The 17876-nt window shown below is 42.2% G+C and overlaps 1 protein-coding gene and 1 long non-coding RNA gene across 5 annotated transcripts in view; one reads left to right on the forward strand and one right to left on the reverse strand.

Annotated features, from left to right (window-relative positions):
- LOC109031125 (armadillo segment polarity protein-like) overlaps positions 1-17876 on the forward strand; it is a 198626-nt gene that overhangs the window by 2919 nt on the left and 177831 nt on the right. The window lies entirely within an intron of this gene.
- LOC140224231 (uncharacterized) lies at positions 6200-6964 on the reverse strand. Its single transcript, XR_011899522.1, has 2 exons — positions 6791-6964; positions 6200-6296 (listed from the first exon to the last, which is right to left on the reverse strand). It is a non-coding gene; the product is annotated as an uncharacterized lncRNA (long non-coding RNA).

Consider the following 17876-nt stretch of genomic DNA (forward strand, 5'->3'; position numbering starts at 1 on the left):
GTTTTGCTGGGGTCATGCCATACTCCCTGGACTCCACTCGGTGGGTGGAATCAAGGAAGGTCCTAGAAGGTAAGCCCCCTCTATAACAATGCTTCAGCTACGCCTATGGTTCTGGTTCGAGAAGTTACTCCAAAATCATCAAGAGGAAGATGGAAGGCCTGACAAGTTTCATCGCACCACTAAGACTGGCCTCTTGTCAAGTTGATATTGATTTTTAAATTTTTTAAGATGATGTTAATTTCCAGAAAAAGCTTCCTGCACTTTAGATGCAGCGAGTGCGCATGTTCCCAAAAAAAATAATAATGTGTGTAAGGCTTGAACTACATATAATTGTGTAATCTGAGTGCAGCAATGACCATGTCTTTGAGGTATTGGTCTTTCAGTACCTCAAAGCCCAGTGATTAAATTCTACCATGATACCTAATGCAAGAAATTTTAAAAAAAAAACTGTTTAGAACTTGTGTTACCATCAACTTCTCTTCTTCATTACCAGCAAAATGAATTTAAAAAAGAGGAAAGGGTTCTTCTTTAGAAAGGCGCTGCATTTCGGTTTTTTACTTTCGTGTTTTCTTCAGCCTCCTCTGCTCCACTTTTGCTGCTACAGTATTAAACCTGTAAAACAACAAGCTCTAACTTAGCCTCTGAATACTTATTTCAAACAGTTAACTGCAAAGAAATAGTATCTTGAATCCAGAGTCCAGGCTCTTCAAATATTTCACAAGAAAAAATACCCTCGATTCAATTGGATTTCTGCTTGAATTGAGAGCCAAGCCTTGTAGTTTAAGCAGATTTCCTTTTGATTCAAGCAAAAATCCAATGGAACTAAAAGTACCTATTCTTTCTTGTTAATTTTTCAAGAGTCTGGACTGAGGATCCAAGAGACTTTTTTCCAAGTGTCCTTGTTTTCCTCATGTGACTCTTAATTTGACGAGTGATAGCAGTAAGATTTTGAAATGAAGTTCAGATTTCTTGGAACACTTGAAAAGGGGTGCACATTTTCTCTACCTCCCTTTTATCCCAGGACAGTGGAGTAATTTGCTCCTTATGGCTTGAAGTCTCCTCAATCAACAAAATACTAAATTCTTGACAGAGCTTTCACTTAATTTACAGGGCCTCATTTGATGACAGATTTGTATCTTTCAGAATGACTTGTGCATTAAAACACTCTCAACAAATTTTACACATAGCACAAAAATTGAAATCGATAAACTCCGTTGAACGCAGCAACAGACATTTTTAATCTCTCTAGTTATGGTTTTGCTCATCAACTTATTGACTTAAATTTTCGACAATAAAAAATGGTTGGGTATAATCAGGAGTCAAGCCATGTCACAGACAGCTGTCACAAATCAAGTATATCAGTTCAGGGACGGAGGGAGTGTGAGCTCGCTTTATACTGCGTTGCAATGGGGGGGGGGGGGGGGGGGGGCAGATCGACGACTGCCCAGCAGTCCAAGACGCTGTGCTCCTCGCCGCACAGGGTACTTAATAATTGGAATTCTCGCAACGTAACATTACGATTATTGACAACGAAAGTGGCGCTGGTAGTAGCAGTAATGGAACGAAGTTTTCTCATTTTTTGTTATTATGTTCTCGTATCTCAATTCACAGCTCGAGGCCAGTAGATATTTAGTCCTCCTCCGGCACATCAATGCAAAGGAGAGTCCTTAAAATTAAAATTTAAGTTAAAAATTTAAAATTGGGATTAAAACTTTAAAATTGCAGTAAAAAAAAGATTTAAAATTGGGATTAAAACTTTAACATTGCAGTTACTAAAAAAAAACTTAAAATTGGGGTTAAAACTTTAAAATTGGAGTTACAAATTTAAAATCGGAGTAGAAATTTAAAGTTGAAGATTAAAATGCAGGTTAATTTTTCGGTTGGTGGTAACTATCCATCACCCAGAACTCGCTTTACAATCCTGCAACTCCCTAGCAAAGCCGCTTTCTGCATTTGTTAATACAGCTTCTCTCTAAGGTTGATCTTCCTAAGACTATCAAACAACTTCACAGGAATTTCCCCCGTTGCTCCAACAATAATTGGCACAATTATTACTGTGTTCAATTTCCAGAGGCACTTGATTTCGTCTGCCAAAGGCATGTACTTGCTTATCTTCTAATCTAAGCGTTGATATTGAAGGCAGATCTAATGCCTGAGGTTACCACAAATGTCGTCGGTGCTCCACTTTACTATGGCATCGTTGTTCTCTTCCAATCCGCTGTTTCCTCTTTGAACGATGGCTGCGAAAATTGCGTCCGCGGGAGTTCATTCGGGAAAGGTTGAAACAACCTTGACGTTCTCGCTCTGGTTGGCGATGTTTGCTACGTCAAACGCCTGTCTGGCGCTCAACATACACCACGCAGCCCCTGTCTCTTGAGAAGTAACGTATCCAGTCTGGATAAGGTTTCCGGATGCGCATGCATTGACCAATCTGCTGAAAGCGATATCGACGGCATGCGTCACAACGGTCTGAAGCCTGTCTGCAGCTTCGTCGGGTGTGGTCTCAGGATTGGGGACGAGACGGAGCGCGCTCTGTTGGCCTGTAGTGAGTCCAAGACCAATTATAACGTAGCTGAGGGCCTTTGGTACGGCGAACATTCGGGGTACTGCTATTCGGTGCTCGATTCTTCGACCTGAAATGGATGAATATACGCTATCAATCCTCGCTTTCGTTGTTATACCTATATCTACAGACATTAACATAGTTTGCGGATGTGATTAGGCCGGGAGGTGTCATGCGGGCATCTAGGTAGAGTACTGAAACCAAGGATGTGTGGAGTGATGCGAAATAATTGGTCATGTCCACTGTATCAACTTGGACATGAAATGTTTCAGTGATCGGGAAGGGCGATGAGAGGTGAGTGCTTAGTAAAGCAAGAATGCCGCCTGGCGGCTCTGACCTCGAACTTGGAGGTTCTTTTCGGCCGGTCGGATCTCCTTTAGGAACTTTGGAGGGACGGCCTTTCGCTGGATCTGTCGCCTTTCCCAGAACCCTCTGTTGGTCACTCCACACCAGTGGCCACAGACAGAGACACAAAGGGCACTGGTTCAGGACACTTGAGTAAGTATTAGATGGGAACATCCTCATCTGACATTAATGCTGCAGATAAGTTCCGCTCTTCGAAAAGAAGTTGGGACAGCAGCCGATTTCTTGTACACGGACACACTAGGGTGGTCCTTATTTTAGACTTTAGGATAATTTAATGAATGAAACCCGGTAGACAGCTTTTTTTTTGCTTTAAAACCATGGGGGGATAAAATGAATGAATTAATTTTATCATGTGCCCATTTTTGCTTCGATGTTGTTCCGCGCGACAGTACGAATCGCGTTTTCCCTCTGTGTGCCGCGCATCCTTAAGTGTGACACACTTGACTCGAAATCAGGACCATGAAAATGTGTATGATGTTGCAAACCGTATGTACCTCCGAATCGAAGAGAATAAAATTCAATTTTTACCAGAATCGGAAAGAATGGAATTATACAGGGTGGCCCAGACCTACTGTTCCAGGCCCTTTTCGGTTAATTTGGGTCGCACGAAGTCCAGGGTCGCGGGGATGTAGAGGGAATCGACCCCAAGGACTCCGAATTTCATGGTCCCAGAGTCCCCCTGACGTCCCTTGGGGGGTAAAAGGGGTCCGCACTTCAAAAGTCAGGGTTTATGTCAAAATTTTGAAATTATTTCATCGGAATCAGAACGTACGGAAATTTTTAACTTAAATAGATCCCAAGGAATCCAAAATCGGCCCATCCGTGTCCAAAATACCGACCCCTAAAGGTAGGGGACAGAGCCCCCTTTCCAAAAAATTCACGTTCGTTAAATTGACGTGGAGACTCGGAAAAAATGTGTATTCGTGGGTAATCGACCCCAAGGAATCCAATTTTGAGGGTTCCGTTGTCCTCAGAGACTTTTCTGATGGGGCACAGGGGGACTCTGAACTTGTAAATTTAACCGGTGTGGAGGTTACCCCTGTGCCCCATCAGAAAAGTATAAATTTTGAGTATCTGAAAAATTTGGTGCGTGCCTAAGACTCTCTCTTTATCTTCTTTCGTGCCAGCTTCCTGCAAATCCTGCAGGGCGGCTTTCCATGAATTGTCTGTGACGTCTTCAACTTGCCAGTCAATATCCTGCTTTCCGACAATACGATCGTAAAGCTTTGGATGCAGGAAACTTGGAGTGGCGCCACCATGCGGAATGGATAGAACGATCGTAGCACCGGCTATGTAATAATGTCTTCTTTGCTGCAGGCTGGTCAGATTCATCACTAGCTATTTTGCCACTCCCTCGCCGGTGAACATGACGCTATCCTTTAAATAAGTGATAGCAAGATCAATAAACTCTCGTCGCAAACCGCCAGTGTCAACTCCAGCCTCCCCGACGAATGTGACTGAGAAATTGTCCCAAGTATTGAAGTTGCCTCTGAGAACTTACCGTTCGATCTTGTTGTTATTTTTATTGTTATCTTTATTGCGGAAATAACACTAACTTTCTGCGTGATTAGTTTTCTTGCAAATTCCGCATTGTTTGCTACTATTACCTTGATCGGCATTTCTTTCAAAATTTTTACCCTCATTTTTATTAATATTAACTTTACAGAAACGACTTATGTGCCCCACCTTTTTACAGCGGTGGCAAGTTCTTTTTTCTTTACCAAAGAGGGCAACTGATTCCTCAGGTTTTACTGATTTTTCCCGATTGTGTTCTCCTAAAAGCTTACTGTTTAAGTTCTCGAGAGTCTTACTGCCGGCTGGTACAAAATCCCATCCGGTTTTGTAGTTCTTGTAGGAATCCGGGAGGCCTTGTAATATCTTATTAATGAGCATCTCATTCTGAAGTCCCGGTTCTAGACTTTTTAATTGTACAAACAAGGCTTCAAGTTTGCTTATGAACGTCATGACGTTGCCATTCTTAACAAAGTTTAAACCAAAAAATTCCTGGTACAGGGAGCTTTTTTCTTGTTCTGTAGTTTTACCAAACAGATTTTTCAGTGTAATCCACATGTCTGATGCAGAGGTACTAGTTAAAATGTGCGTTAACAAGTTCTTTTCAATGGTTGTTATTATTACCTTGCGCGCCATGGCGTCTGCGTCATTCCACTTTTTTAAGTTCTCGGCACCCAAGAGTGGTTTCCTCTCGTTTCCGACAGCAATATCGTAAACTTTTGCAGCTTCTAAAAAAATTTTAACCTCGAACTTCCAAATCTGATAGTTTGAGGTGCCTTTTAGACGCGTTATCGTCGAAAAACCCGAACTTGCTAGGATGGTATCCATTGTTTTAATATTTTTATAAATTTTATGATCAGGGCTGATCAACCAAAAAAAAGGAACATAAACTGTCCGCTTATTCACGAAACAAAAATTGTCCGCAGGATTTTCGGATTGGACACCAACACAAAACAGAAAACGAACGAAACCTGGGTTTTTAATTCTTAAAAAATTTATAAACACCATTTAGCAATCAGGGTTTTTAAATTTTAATTTTTAATTTTTTTTTTTTTTTTTTTTTTTTTTTTTTAACCGTTTTTAATTTTTTTTAAGTGCGACTCGCACAACACATTTTTTTAATTCTTAATAGCCTTATTTATTTTTAAGTGCATTTTATTTTTAAACTCGCGCACCAGCTACTCTTAGCTCGAGAGCCCTATGTCTTGTTTCAAGCTTTTTACACTTGTGAACTATGTAGAATGCTATTAGCACTAAGATCATTAGAAACACAATTACGTACAACGTAATATCATGTAAGTCTAAGTCGGTTTTTATGTTTATGCGGTTTTCATGGTTTTCCGAGCCGAACCAACCCATGATGATCACTCACGCAAAAAATTCGGCAGTTAACGCGACTCGCAACTGAACGCAACGAACAAGACGAATGCAGTGCGGACTGCTCGAATTGAAATTTTTGTTTTTCGACCGATTTCATTATTTCCGAATTTTATTGTTTTATAAACACACGCGATAACTGGGCACCATAACCTGTTGTTGGTAGGTAAAACAATAAGTTCGGAATTCGGACGAAAGAGTTTTATTTATAAAACATTGACTCGTTGGACTGAGATCTCGTGACAGACTAACGGTAAGAGAAAAGGAAATGCACGTAGAAGAAAAATTAGACGCAATAAGCGAGCGAGAATGCAAGCAGTGCATTTAACATGGGTCTGCATAGATGTCAGAGTTATAGCTATTAAATTTCAGTTTCCAACAGCCTGCCCCTTGGTGATAGATGTGAGCGTTTACCGTTAGATTGTCTTGGATTGTGATTTGTAGGCTGCTTTTGTTGATAACGTGCCATATTGGAAGTCTAAGAAGTAAACAAGCAAAATGAGGGATCAAAAAACATGAAATACTCTTATCAGTGCAACCTAACCGAACCTTTACCTTTCCCTCCGCGGGCCAGCGCACTGCTCACTGAGCTCCTGTAGCCAATATCTTTGTCTCAAAGCTCCCACAAGGCTGTCTCGTCACTAACCATCATCTTACATTGAAAGGTTAGTTACTATTATGGCAAGGCAAGTAAATTGAAAGGTGCTTGTTTGTAAAGGAAAAGTGTCTCATCTTGTCTCATGTTCGGCCAACAATTATAATTTTTTGATTTTTTGACAAAATTTTGAGTAGCGGTCAAAAAAAAAAAAAAAAATTGCATACAGCCCCATCAACTGGAAGGTATTTGTGAGGTTCAACACATTTTGAATCTGCATACGGCTGAGGACAATTAAATTACTACCAACACTATTTCGAGCACCAATACTTCTCTCAAAATACTCTTTTCAAAAAAAAATTTATTCCAAAACTTACCTTCGAGTTTAAGACTCGCCTTCTGCAGCACGGCTTCTTCAGATGTTACCCTTTGAGGTTAGCACGCCACTTTTGTTTACAAATCACTCAACAGGGCTACCACGGATGAAAAAAAAAAAAATCCCGACATGTCTCATGTTAGGATGCTGTCTCAAGTTGGGCAAGTAGACAGTACCTTGTCGATGACGCCTCTCCCAAATTGTTGTTGAACCCATAGTATGGATCATCTTGGATAATGTCCATGGCGATGCGGAATTTACCCAATTGTGCGCTGTAAGCATGCAATTGAAACAGGTTAGCCCAGTAAAATTGTTTATGAAGGGTTAAAGCTGTCTTGATGCTAGTAAAGCTGGTAAGATTGTGCCACTCAGCCTGTTCGATGGTAAGCTTGATTCGAAGACACTTATTTGGCACGAGTGTCTTCCAATATTCAATCATTGCTCTTACATCTCTGCTGTTGATGTACTCTCCAAAGGTCAGGTAGATCGCTTTAATCAGATCTCTATCAAGGTTGACATTGAAACCAAACATCTTGCATCCATCGACAACTTTAGTTAAAAAGTCAACAGAGCATTCCCCTGTTTTCAAAATTGCAAGAATAGTGTGCAAGAGTAGTTCCGTGCCAAATGTCGGGAATTTTCTTCGATGTTCGTTCATGCCAGCCACAAGGATGAGCATGGCATTTTCGACACTTCCCTGGCGGATTGCTGCTTCACGGGCGGCAGCATTAGGTTGTTCAGGGTACAGCTCATTTGCTTTATTTAAAATCGCGTTGGCGACATCAGGGTCTGGAAAGTCTACTATCTGAGACACAGACATTCGAAGGAGCTGACGAGCTGGTTCCTGATCTAGTCTTCTGTTTCTAAGCCTAGGAAACAGCGACTCACCAATCGTCGCCAGTAGCAACATTTGGTCATCTACGGGGATATTTCCTTGACGCCCGTTACACAAAACTCTTGCACCGTTGACAAGTCCAGAATCATCAAACCCATCTGCAAATGGAGCGAGATTGACATTACCCAAGACGAATTCTCGAAGAAGGGGTTCAATGATTACGAACTCGCCCCAGAGAGGCTGCTGGTCAGCAAAGTCCCTAATGTCGTTTGCCCAATCCATAAGATTAACAACTGGATCTTGATTTTGGGCCATGATTCTCTGGATCTATCGAAAGCAAGGAAGTGCTAAGATCGAATATTGGATAGACTGAGAGATAAGGAAGTCGACGCTGTTAAAAATTACAAAAATTGCTTTCGTGAGCTATTCGAATTTGGAATAATATGGGAGAAAAGAATGGAAGAATTAAAAGAACTCAAAAGTGACAGTTTTAAATCAAGATTGATTGCTAACTATCCCTCTACCGTTGGGAAGCATCTTCCCGAGGCCGGCAGCTCGCTCTCCTCCCCAGGTCCGTCGTTCCGCTCCACCCAATCAAGGTTTTCACAACTGGGATGGAAAGTCATAAGGTCACTAATGCTAGTTGGCTCAATTCGGAATCCAGTACTCACGAGGGTACTTCTCAACTTTTCCCCGAACCCTCCGTCGATCACTCCACACCAGTGGCCACATACACCAAGGGCATTGGTTCAGGACACTTGAGTAAGTATGAGATGGGAACATCCCCATCTGGCATTAAAGCTGCAGACAAGTTCCGCTCTTCGAAAAGAAGTTGGGACAGCAGCCGATTTATTGTACAAAGACACACTAGGGTGCCGCTCTTCGAAAAGAAGTTGGGACCGCAGCCGATTTATTGTACAAAGACACACTAGGGTGCCGCTCTTCGAAAAGAAGTTGGGACAGCAGCCGATTTATCGTACACAGACACACTAGGGTGATCCTCATCATAGGCTTTAGGATAATTTAATGAGAGAAACCCGGCAAACAGCTCCTTTTTGCATTAAAACCATGGGGGGTTAAAATGAATCAATTAATTAATTTTATCATGTGCCACTTTTGCCTCAATGTTGTTCCGCGCGACAATACGAATCGCGTCTTCCCTCTGTGCACCGCGCATCCTCAAGTGGTGACACACTTGACTGGCAATCAGACCCATGAAAATGTGTATGATGTTACAAACCGAATGTACCTCCGAATCGAAGAGAATGAAATTCAATTTTCATCAGAATCGGAAAGAATGGAATTATACAGGGTGGCCCCGACCTACCGTACCAGGCCTTTTTTTCGGTTAATTTGGGTCGCACGAAGTCCAGGGTCGCGGGGGTGAAGAGGGAATCGACCCCATGGACTCCGAATTTCATGGTCCCAGAGCCCCTCTGACGTCCCTTGGGGGGTTTAAGGGGTCCGTATTTCAAAAGTCAGGGTATATGTCAAAATTTTGAAATTATTTCATCGGAATCGGAACGCACGGAAATTTTTATCTTGAATCGACCTCAAGAAATCCAAAATCGGTCCATCAGTGTCCAAAATATCGACCCCCAAAGGTGGGGGACAGAGCCCCCTTTCAAAAAAATTTAAGTTCGTTAAATTGACGTGGAGACTCGGAAATAATGTGTATTCATGGGTAATCGACACCAAGGAATCCAAATTTGAGGGTCTCGTTGTCCTCAGAGACTTTTCTAATGGGGCACAGGGTGACTCAGAACTTTTAAAATTAACCGGTGTGGAGGTTACCCCTGTGCCCCATCAGAAGAGTGTAAAGTTTGAGTATCTGAAAAATTTGGTTCGTGCCTCATGGGCGGGAGCGAAGGACCAGCTGAGAAATAAGATCTGTGACTAGAACCAAGAGTTGTAAGATTCCTTCAGAAAGTCGATTTGCTGCTACAAGCCCACGACATGGATCATCATCAGGAGATCTTAATCTTAAAGTTCTAATCTTTATTTCTCAACAAAATACATAAAATACACGAAAAATACATAGAGCTGACACTAAACTTGAATCCTCATGTCAAGGGAAAAGACGCTGAGGGACAGGTAAGTGCAGCATTACTCGTGCGTGCACGGGAGAGGAATGCTGCGGTAGTCGTGCGAGCATAGGAAAGTGCAGCAGTAATCGTGCGTGCACGGGAAGGAAGGGGATGAGAGCTCCGACTATGGCGCGACGAGGGCAGAGTCGAGAAGCGTCTGATTGGACCAGAGAATTGGCCGAACCCCTACTTTTCGAAACATAGAAGAAACAAGGGAACGTGCATGAAAATGAGATCCTGAACTCTGGTGGTCAGGGATGAAAAGAGAGAGGGATCCCTTGAGGCGGCGCACAGTCAGCTCCCTGCGCGGGGGCGGAGAAAGCCCGGGGTTGAAGCGTGGAACAAGGGAGAGCCACAGTGGGCTCGAACACCTAAGACTCTCTTTATCTCCTTTCGTGCCAGCTTACTGCAAATCCTGCAGGGCGGCTTTCCATGAATTGTATGTGACATCTTCAACTTGCCAGTCAATATCCTGCTTTCCGACAATACGATCGTAAAGCTTTGGATGCAGGAAACTTGGAGTGGGGCCACCATGCAAAGTGGATAGAACGACCGTAGCACCGGCTATGTAATAATGTCTTCTTTGCAGGCTGGTCAGACTCATCACTAGCTGTTTTGCCACTCCCTCGCCGGTGAACATGACGCTATCATTTAAATGAGTGATAGCAAGATCAAGGAACTCTCATCGCAAGCCGCCTGTGTCAACACCAGTCTCCCCGACAAATGTGACTGAGAAATCGTCCCGAGTATTAAAGTTGCCTCTGAGAACATAGCGTTCGATGCTTTCGAAGGGCCTTGACCGAGTTGCTGTAATAGTAGTACTATTTACAAATCGTGCTTGCGCCCGATAGGCATTGATGATTTCTAGAGCAGTACTTCCTGACGGCGGATCTTTTTGGGGAGATGGAGGTGGACTACTCAGTGACAAACTGACCGCAAATGCGTGTCTTTTTCAATTTGTTTTTGCTCCTTTTTGGGGCTTTGACTTTTTCCTTTGACTTTTCTTCTTTTGGGGCGTTTAGGTTTGAAGATATCACTTGAATTTTTATCATCATCGCTTAAGAAAAGGGGCCGCATCCCCTTTTCCTGACAATAATCCTCTTTCTCCTCTTCGAGAATGACATTTTCTTTGTGACTCCGGGTTTGGCGGCATGTTGGTGCGCCACTCGCCAGGGGTGAAATTGTAAAGGGAGCTGTCCGGCTGGGCCAGTGGAACGAACAGCGGCTCATCAAGCCAATCGCCGACGCCGAGTACATGCGGAAGAGGCCGCTGACGAGGCTGCGTCCATCAAGGCTGGTCTGTCGGGACTGGTAGATGGAGGACCTCGAATATCCCCATAGGTTGAACATCTTGCGGGAATCCCGCCGGCTCCCTCGTGCCACAAGGTATTATGCCTCCTTCCACACTTCGGCGCCGCGCAGCGCTTGGGAGAGTTGCAAAAACTCAATGAATGCGTAGAGAGCAGAGAACACCTATCAACAAGAGAATGGTATCTCGCGTGGGAGATTTCTTGACAAAGATTTCTGCCTGGACGCTAGCGCTTGAACGGACCACTTTGGAACTATGACCGCCCCGCACCCCGCTCTCCGCCATATCCTCAAGCGCGCCAGTGTTTGAATAGGCGCGCTCCTGCCCAGCAGTACCCCTCCCGTCCTCAGCGAGAGCTCTGCAGTACCATGTAAGATTTTGCACTTATAATTAGTTCCAAAACAAGACTTCACGACTTACACTCACATGTTAAACACGCCAAAAATTGGCAAGACATGTTTTCATGAAGTGTAAACAGTTTTAAAGAAAAAGTGCAGAATCTTAATTGGAATTATACAGTGTTCATGCTGAAGAGGACGGAGGTGACATAATAAAATTAAGACTAACTTTGATGTTGCAACGAATGTAGGAAACAACAGAAGTTTGATGACCATTTGAGAGTTTTTAATGAGTTGATCCTTCAGATTCAATTAAAAATTGATTAAATTTTTAGTTATTTCATTCCTGATCAGTTCTCGAAAATGAACTTGATACCCTTGACAAATCATTACTATGAAACATTGATCCGTAGTGATTTTTAGAAGTGATTAGCTCATAATTTTTTGGAATTAAAATAGGAGGAGAGGGGAGAAATTCCTTTAAGGAAAAGAAAAAGCTAATAGGGGAAATATTAAAGCGTGCACCTATTGACAGCGTGCATTGAAAGGAGAAATTGGTTTTCATTTTGTATTGCTAATGACAAATTAATGGATAACAAATTAGGTTCTTATCTTTCCAAGGGTGATGGTGTCCTCAATCAGGTTTGTGGATGTTTTCTAGAAGCAGACAAGTTGTTAAAGTGATAATGCAATTATTTATTAGCACTTGGAAAGAAAGACATTTTAACAAATATTTTATCAAGTTGCACATAAATGTTGACAAGCGCTGAGATTAAAAATAATGACTCACAGATCTGCCTAATAAATTCACATTTTGTACAAACTTTGACAAGGTCAATGTGAGGTTGTTAAAGTGGATGTTACAGGTATTTACATTTGATGTAGATGTTTTGTAAAGCCTTACATTATTTATACAAATTCTTAATATGAATACAGGTCTTAACAATCCAGAATATTTTCATTATTTCCGAGATTTACAATTGTATGCATTGCTTTACACATCCTTCAAGTTAGCTAGTTTCTTTTGTTGCTGAGCTTTCCGTTGTTCTGCAACATATTTCCTATTCTGCCTGGTACACCACCATTTAACGGCAATAAAAAAACAGTCTTTTATGATTAGAGGCTTAATGGTTTCATAATGTGTTTTAGAACAACTGTGCATTGCAAGCCACACAAAACTGATGTTCTTTTCCATTGCGGTTGTAATGGTTTCCTTTAATTTGGGAATATATGCTCTTTTATTGAGAAATTCATCTATGAAAGTTAGACACATTCCTACTGACTCGACTAGCTGTGTTGAGGGATAAGTAAGACTACGTTTCTCCGGATTATATTCTCTGCACTCTATGAGTGAGTGGCAAGGCTCAGTAGAGGTTGTAACTAAAATCATCTTGCAACGATTGCAGTCTACCTTGGCTTCACACTGCATCATTGTGTGTGGTGCGACTAAAAGGGGTTGAGGGCTCGGAAGGAGCGGAACTCCTCCAAGATCCGCAACCCCTCCCACCGCCCCGACGGCATCGTGCACCTCGACTTACAGCTACTGTACTCTTCTGCTCTCCGCAATGTACTCCGGGAGTTGCGACCATGGAATATAACTCCATTGTTGAGTAGCTGGGGGACTGCAGCCCAACAGGCAGAATTCATTCTGAACGTAGGGTAATCATTTAGCTCCATGGAAGGGAGCTTCAAACCTTTGCTTCTCGTATTCTTCAACACTTTGTAGGCCCAATTTAGGTGTGTCAGTAGACACCAAGATCGTTGGAATCCGTGCCGTCGTTTGGGCTGCAGTCGAGTTAGAACCGAATCAATTTTCAGCATAAGGGAGTTACGTGTGTCTATGGTTGGCTGCCAGCTTTTTCGTTTGGACGCTTTCCAGTGTTGTCGAGTTTAGACTTTGTCCGGAGGTTGCTACCGCCACCCATGATATAGGACATTTTGAACACGTCTCTTGGAGTCTTTAAACTTATTATAGAACGATGGCCGCGCCAATGCAATGAAAACACCCGAAATGGCGGCGAACATAACGCGCGACGGGGCAAGGGCGGGGCTGACTAACTGAGCAGGGGCCTGCTGGCCGATTATTGAAACTAATAGACAAAGACGACAAAAGGGATTTGGAGGGATCCTATTGGTGGAAGCAGGTGGTGGCAATGGACATAGGAGGTAGGTAATGGACTAACTAACGGCAACCCACTAAAGACCCGACAGTTAGTCTATCATTTTCTTCCTTAATCTATAAAAACCAACCATGTCAACCAATAAGATCGCTCCATACTCCCTATGTCTTCTTTGTCTATCGCTTTGTCCATCAGTTTCAATAATCGCCCCGCTGGCTACTTAACCAGCAGGATGGCAAGTCCGGGATGAACCGGGGGGGGGGGGGGGGCTGTCATTCATTTAGGAAATTATTGTTCGTAATTACTATGCATGGTATTCGTATAATTATCTCCAATTGCAATCCATACGAGAATGTTGAATCCAAGTTATGTAATTTTAGTCAAACCCTATGTGAAAATCGGAGAATATGTGACAAAAACAGGGGCCCCACAATGATCCATCAAACGACACTTAAACAACGTGCGAGTGCAAGGTCTCCTTAGATGAGTCACGCCGAAGTCAAGAAGTCACAGAAAAGTTAAAATGCATGGTAGTTAGACGAAATTAATTACTCTCCAAAGGGGATTCATTTCGTAAAATGCGTAAACATTAATTCCTGAAAGCGCGCAAAATGAAGCTCTTCGCAACTCATCTGATCCTACTTAAGCGTGCGAATTTGGATTATTCACACTTCCGCTAATTACACAACTGCTATTCCCAAGTCTACATTCTTGATTCGCTCAACGCGTTTTATTCCTTTTGGCAGTCACTGACGAATAATTTTTGTGTTGTTTCGCAGTCGCAGGAACTCTGACTGGAGTTGGCACGAAGTGAATATGGATAATACGGATCCCGTTAAGCAGGAAGGAACCAAGCCACATCATCTATTGCCAACTTAAACTGGGAAATTCAAGTTTTTACAAGAGAACGTTTGAGGAGTTTCCTCTGACAATGTTAAGGGATTTGCTTTGTACAATGCAGATAACTTCCTGAAATTGGCACAAGAATCCGCACAACCTTTCTCATGTCAAATGTTAAAGTGCCCCGTAAAAGTTGGCAATGGCTGATGTGGCTTAGTTCTTCCCTGCCTAAGGCGGTCCTTGTAATGATTCCTTCATAGCGTCTTGGAACAAGTCTAATGGGCCTGTCGCTTTTCACCGGGATCTCGAGCCGCACTTTCTCCTGAATAAAGCCTGGGACAGTCCGTGGACTGCAAAAAGATCCTTGGATTTCCTGAGCCTTAAGAGGCCGGTCTCGGTGAATGATGTCAGGACTTGGAAGGTCCTGGGATACGTACCGCTTTTGGCTGGCCTCGGGAGGTAAGTCCGGTAATCGCACCCGTCATCTCTTAGTCGCAAGGAGCGGAAGATCTCTCCCTAGGGAACCATTTTCACCGGTAACTCGAGCCGCACTTTCTCCTCAATAAAGCCTGGGACTGTCCGTGGACTGCAAACAGATCCTTGGATTTCCTGAGCCTTAAGAGGCCGGTCCCGGTGAATGATGTCAGGACTTGGAAGGTCCTGGGATACGTACCGCTTTTGGCCGGCCTCGGGAGGTAAGTCTGGTAATCGTACCGGTTACCGTTTAGTCGCTACGAACGGGAGATCACCGGGGAAAATTACTGGTCAAGTAAGTTTAAAAGACCGCAAAAAGATCCTCAGATTTTCTGAGCTCTTGGAGGCTTTTGGTGAATGATACTAGGACTTGAAATGTTCCAGGATATTTACCGTATTCTGCTGGTCTTGCGGGAATAAGTCTGATCGTTGCATCGCTCATATTATTATCACGACCCAGGGGAGATCTTTCGGTTAAAATTTTAGCTCTGCTGGTTCTCTCATCGGTACCAGCATGGCTCAGTCCTGACATAGAACTTCTCAGCAATATCCACGTGTGTCCGAAGTTCAGAGTTCGTATGCCAACCGTGGGGTGACACAAAAATTCAGTCCCTGAATGTAATAAATCCATCGTCAGATTATTTAAATCTGAGGATTCGTCAGATCTCCTTTAAAAAGTTGTCCAATCGTCCCGCAAGCAGTAATGAAACCATTTTCGTCTGCTTAAGTAGGTTGTGGATGGGGGGGGGGGAGGTCGGGTTGGGGACCCTTTGTGCGCAGGAAGTCCTCCACCCTGTCTAAGTTGCTTTCTATATCAAGAGTGGCGGTAGCCACCTCCAGTCTAGGAAAATGACGTCCTACTGAAGTCCCTGTATACAGATTGATTATCATTAAAAATTTGAAATTTTTGAATTGAAATTGAAATTTCATCAGTAAAAACCGTGTGTGTGTGTGTTTTTTTTAAGCACATTAAATTTAAGTTAGTCATCACTTAACGGTAATACACAAACTTCAGTGATGGCTCTCACTAGTGTGGATGTTGCTGTTTTCAATGTAACTACTCTTGTGATGCCATCTGATCCTGAGTGAAGTTTTTGTATTCTTGCTAGTTTCCAAAACATCGGGGGACAGTGTCTATCCTTTATTACGACTAATGATCCTATTTTCGGAGATTCGTTTTTTGAGTGCCACTTGGAAAATGTTTGAATGTGTTGAAGATACTCCCTTTGCCATTTCTTCCAAAATATGTTGAATCCTTCCTGTATTGCCTCATACGCCTGTAGAATTTTTGTAGATTGCTTTGTAGGTGTGTCATCAGGATAAGATGTGAGAGGTCTTCCTATTAAAAAATGACCTGGCGTCAATACGTCAAACTCTTCAGGGGCGCTGGACAAGGGTACCAAAGGTCTTGAATTGAGCACAGCTTCAATTTGAGGGACAAGCTGCGTTAATTGCTGTAAAGTAAATATTCTTGCTCTTATTACTTTATACAATTGCGATTTGAATATTTTTATTGCTGACTCCCAAAGTCCACCATGATAAGGAGAATTGGGAGGGTTGAATTTCCATTCTATCATATTTTCTGTCATGTATTTTTGGATATCCGGATCCTTTGTTAGTGAATCAAACTGTTTTCGAAGGTGATTGCTTGCTCCTAAAAATGTTCTACCGTTGTCCGAGAAAACTTTTGTAATAAGAAATTACCTTAGTACTTTTGTGGGATTCAGGAATGTCAACAGATGCAGTTAAAAGTAGGTTGGGAATAGCTGCAAAAAAAAAACCAAAAAAATAATTAGTGAATTTAGTATAACTTTCAAAGCAGGAATAAAAACACAAAATTATAAATGAAGAAAGTGATGAGCCCAGATCTACTGATCATATCAAGTGGAATGCTGATGAAGCTTTTCATGAGGACTTGGAAGCATGAGGGCAGGGCAGTCAGAGCATTATTTCATTGCAGACCAGTCTGCTCAGTCGATTTGTTCACACCTTCTGCGCTAACAAGCATCTTTGCCCTTGTCTGTTATCAGCTGCACAGATTGATACAAACGCAGACCCTACAGAGAGGGACATTATAGTATTGAATTCAACTTGCTGTCTGCTTTTGTCCTGGTCCTTCAATACACTTTTTCCTTGAGAATTAATCTCTTCGCATACGGGCAAAATTTCAACCAATAAATTAATTCCAGTCAGTATTTTTGCCACAAGATGGTCTGATGCTTTTGAAAGGGCAATTGTCGCCAAGAAAGCAGTAACAAACAGAAAGTAGGCGACTCTAATTTTCTTCTAGAATCTCTCGTAGACGATACCCAAAAAATTCAGATAAAAAAAAAGTATTAAATGAGAATTGAAGTTTTTTTGTAACATCTTTAAATGACATCATGAGGAGTTTTGGCAAAGAACGCATAATCTGACAGCAGTCAGTAATGTAAGTCCCTTTAGATGAGGCTGTCATGTCGTTATTTGAACATGGATGTCTGCTTAGACATTTAAAATAATGGATCAGTAAAGAAGAAAAAATATGTTACCATTAATCTTTAAGCGCCGACCTCTGCTTGTCTTGAAGATTACAGGCTCTTCGAAGTCATCAGTCGAAAAATGATCACTGCAGATCCTTCCATTGTCTCGACAGGCGGTTACGTTGCACTGGCTGAGCCAAATTTTCTGTATGGCAGGATCCTTGGGAAACCGAAAAAACGATTTTTCACAGCCGGAAATTTGAACGTTTTTGCAGTTCTTAAAACTGCACTGCTTAGGCATCTGTCAAACAAAATAAGAATGATTTTATAAGAATTCTCTGATATCTGAGGCAAGGTCATTTAATTGAAGAAAAGGTCTAAAAATTGTGCTTAGAGTTCTTCAGTTTATGATGATACATTTTACAAACGATAAGTAAATATTTGAGAATTTCAGGCGCATTTGCTTAATTTTGCTGGGAGAGAGCAGAGGATACGGTGGTAATGTACAAATACCCTAGTGAAAACGCATTTTTGAAATTGCAACGTCAATAAACAGTTCCAAACACAAGAAATATATTTACAATTTGGCATGAGCCTTTAAACATTGAAGAAAAAACATTTATAG

Source organism: Bemisia tabaci, chromosome 3, assembly GCF_918797505.1.
Source record: "Bemisia tabaci chromosome 3, PGI_BMITA_v3".
Classification (NCBI taxonomy): Eukaryota; Metazoa; Arthropoda; class Insecta; order Hemiptera; family Aleyrodidae; genus Bemisia; species Bemisia tabaci.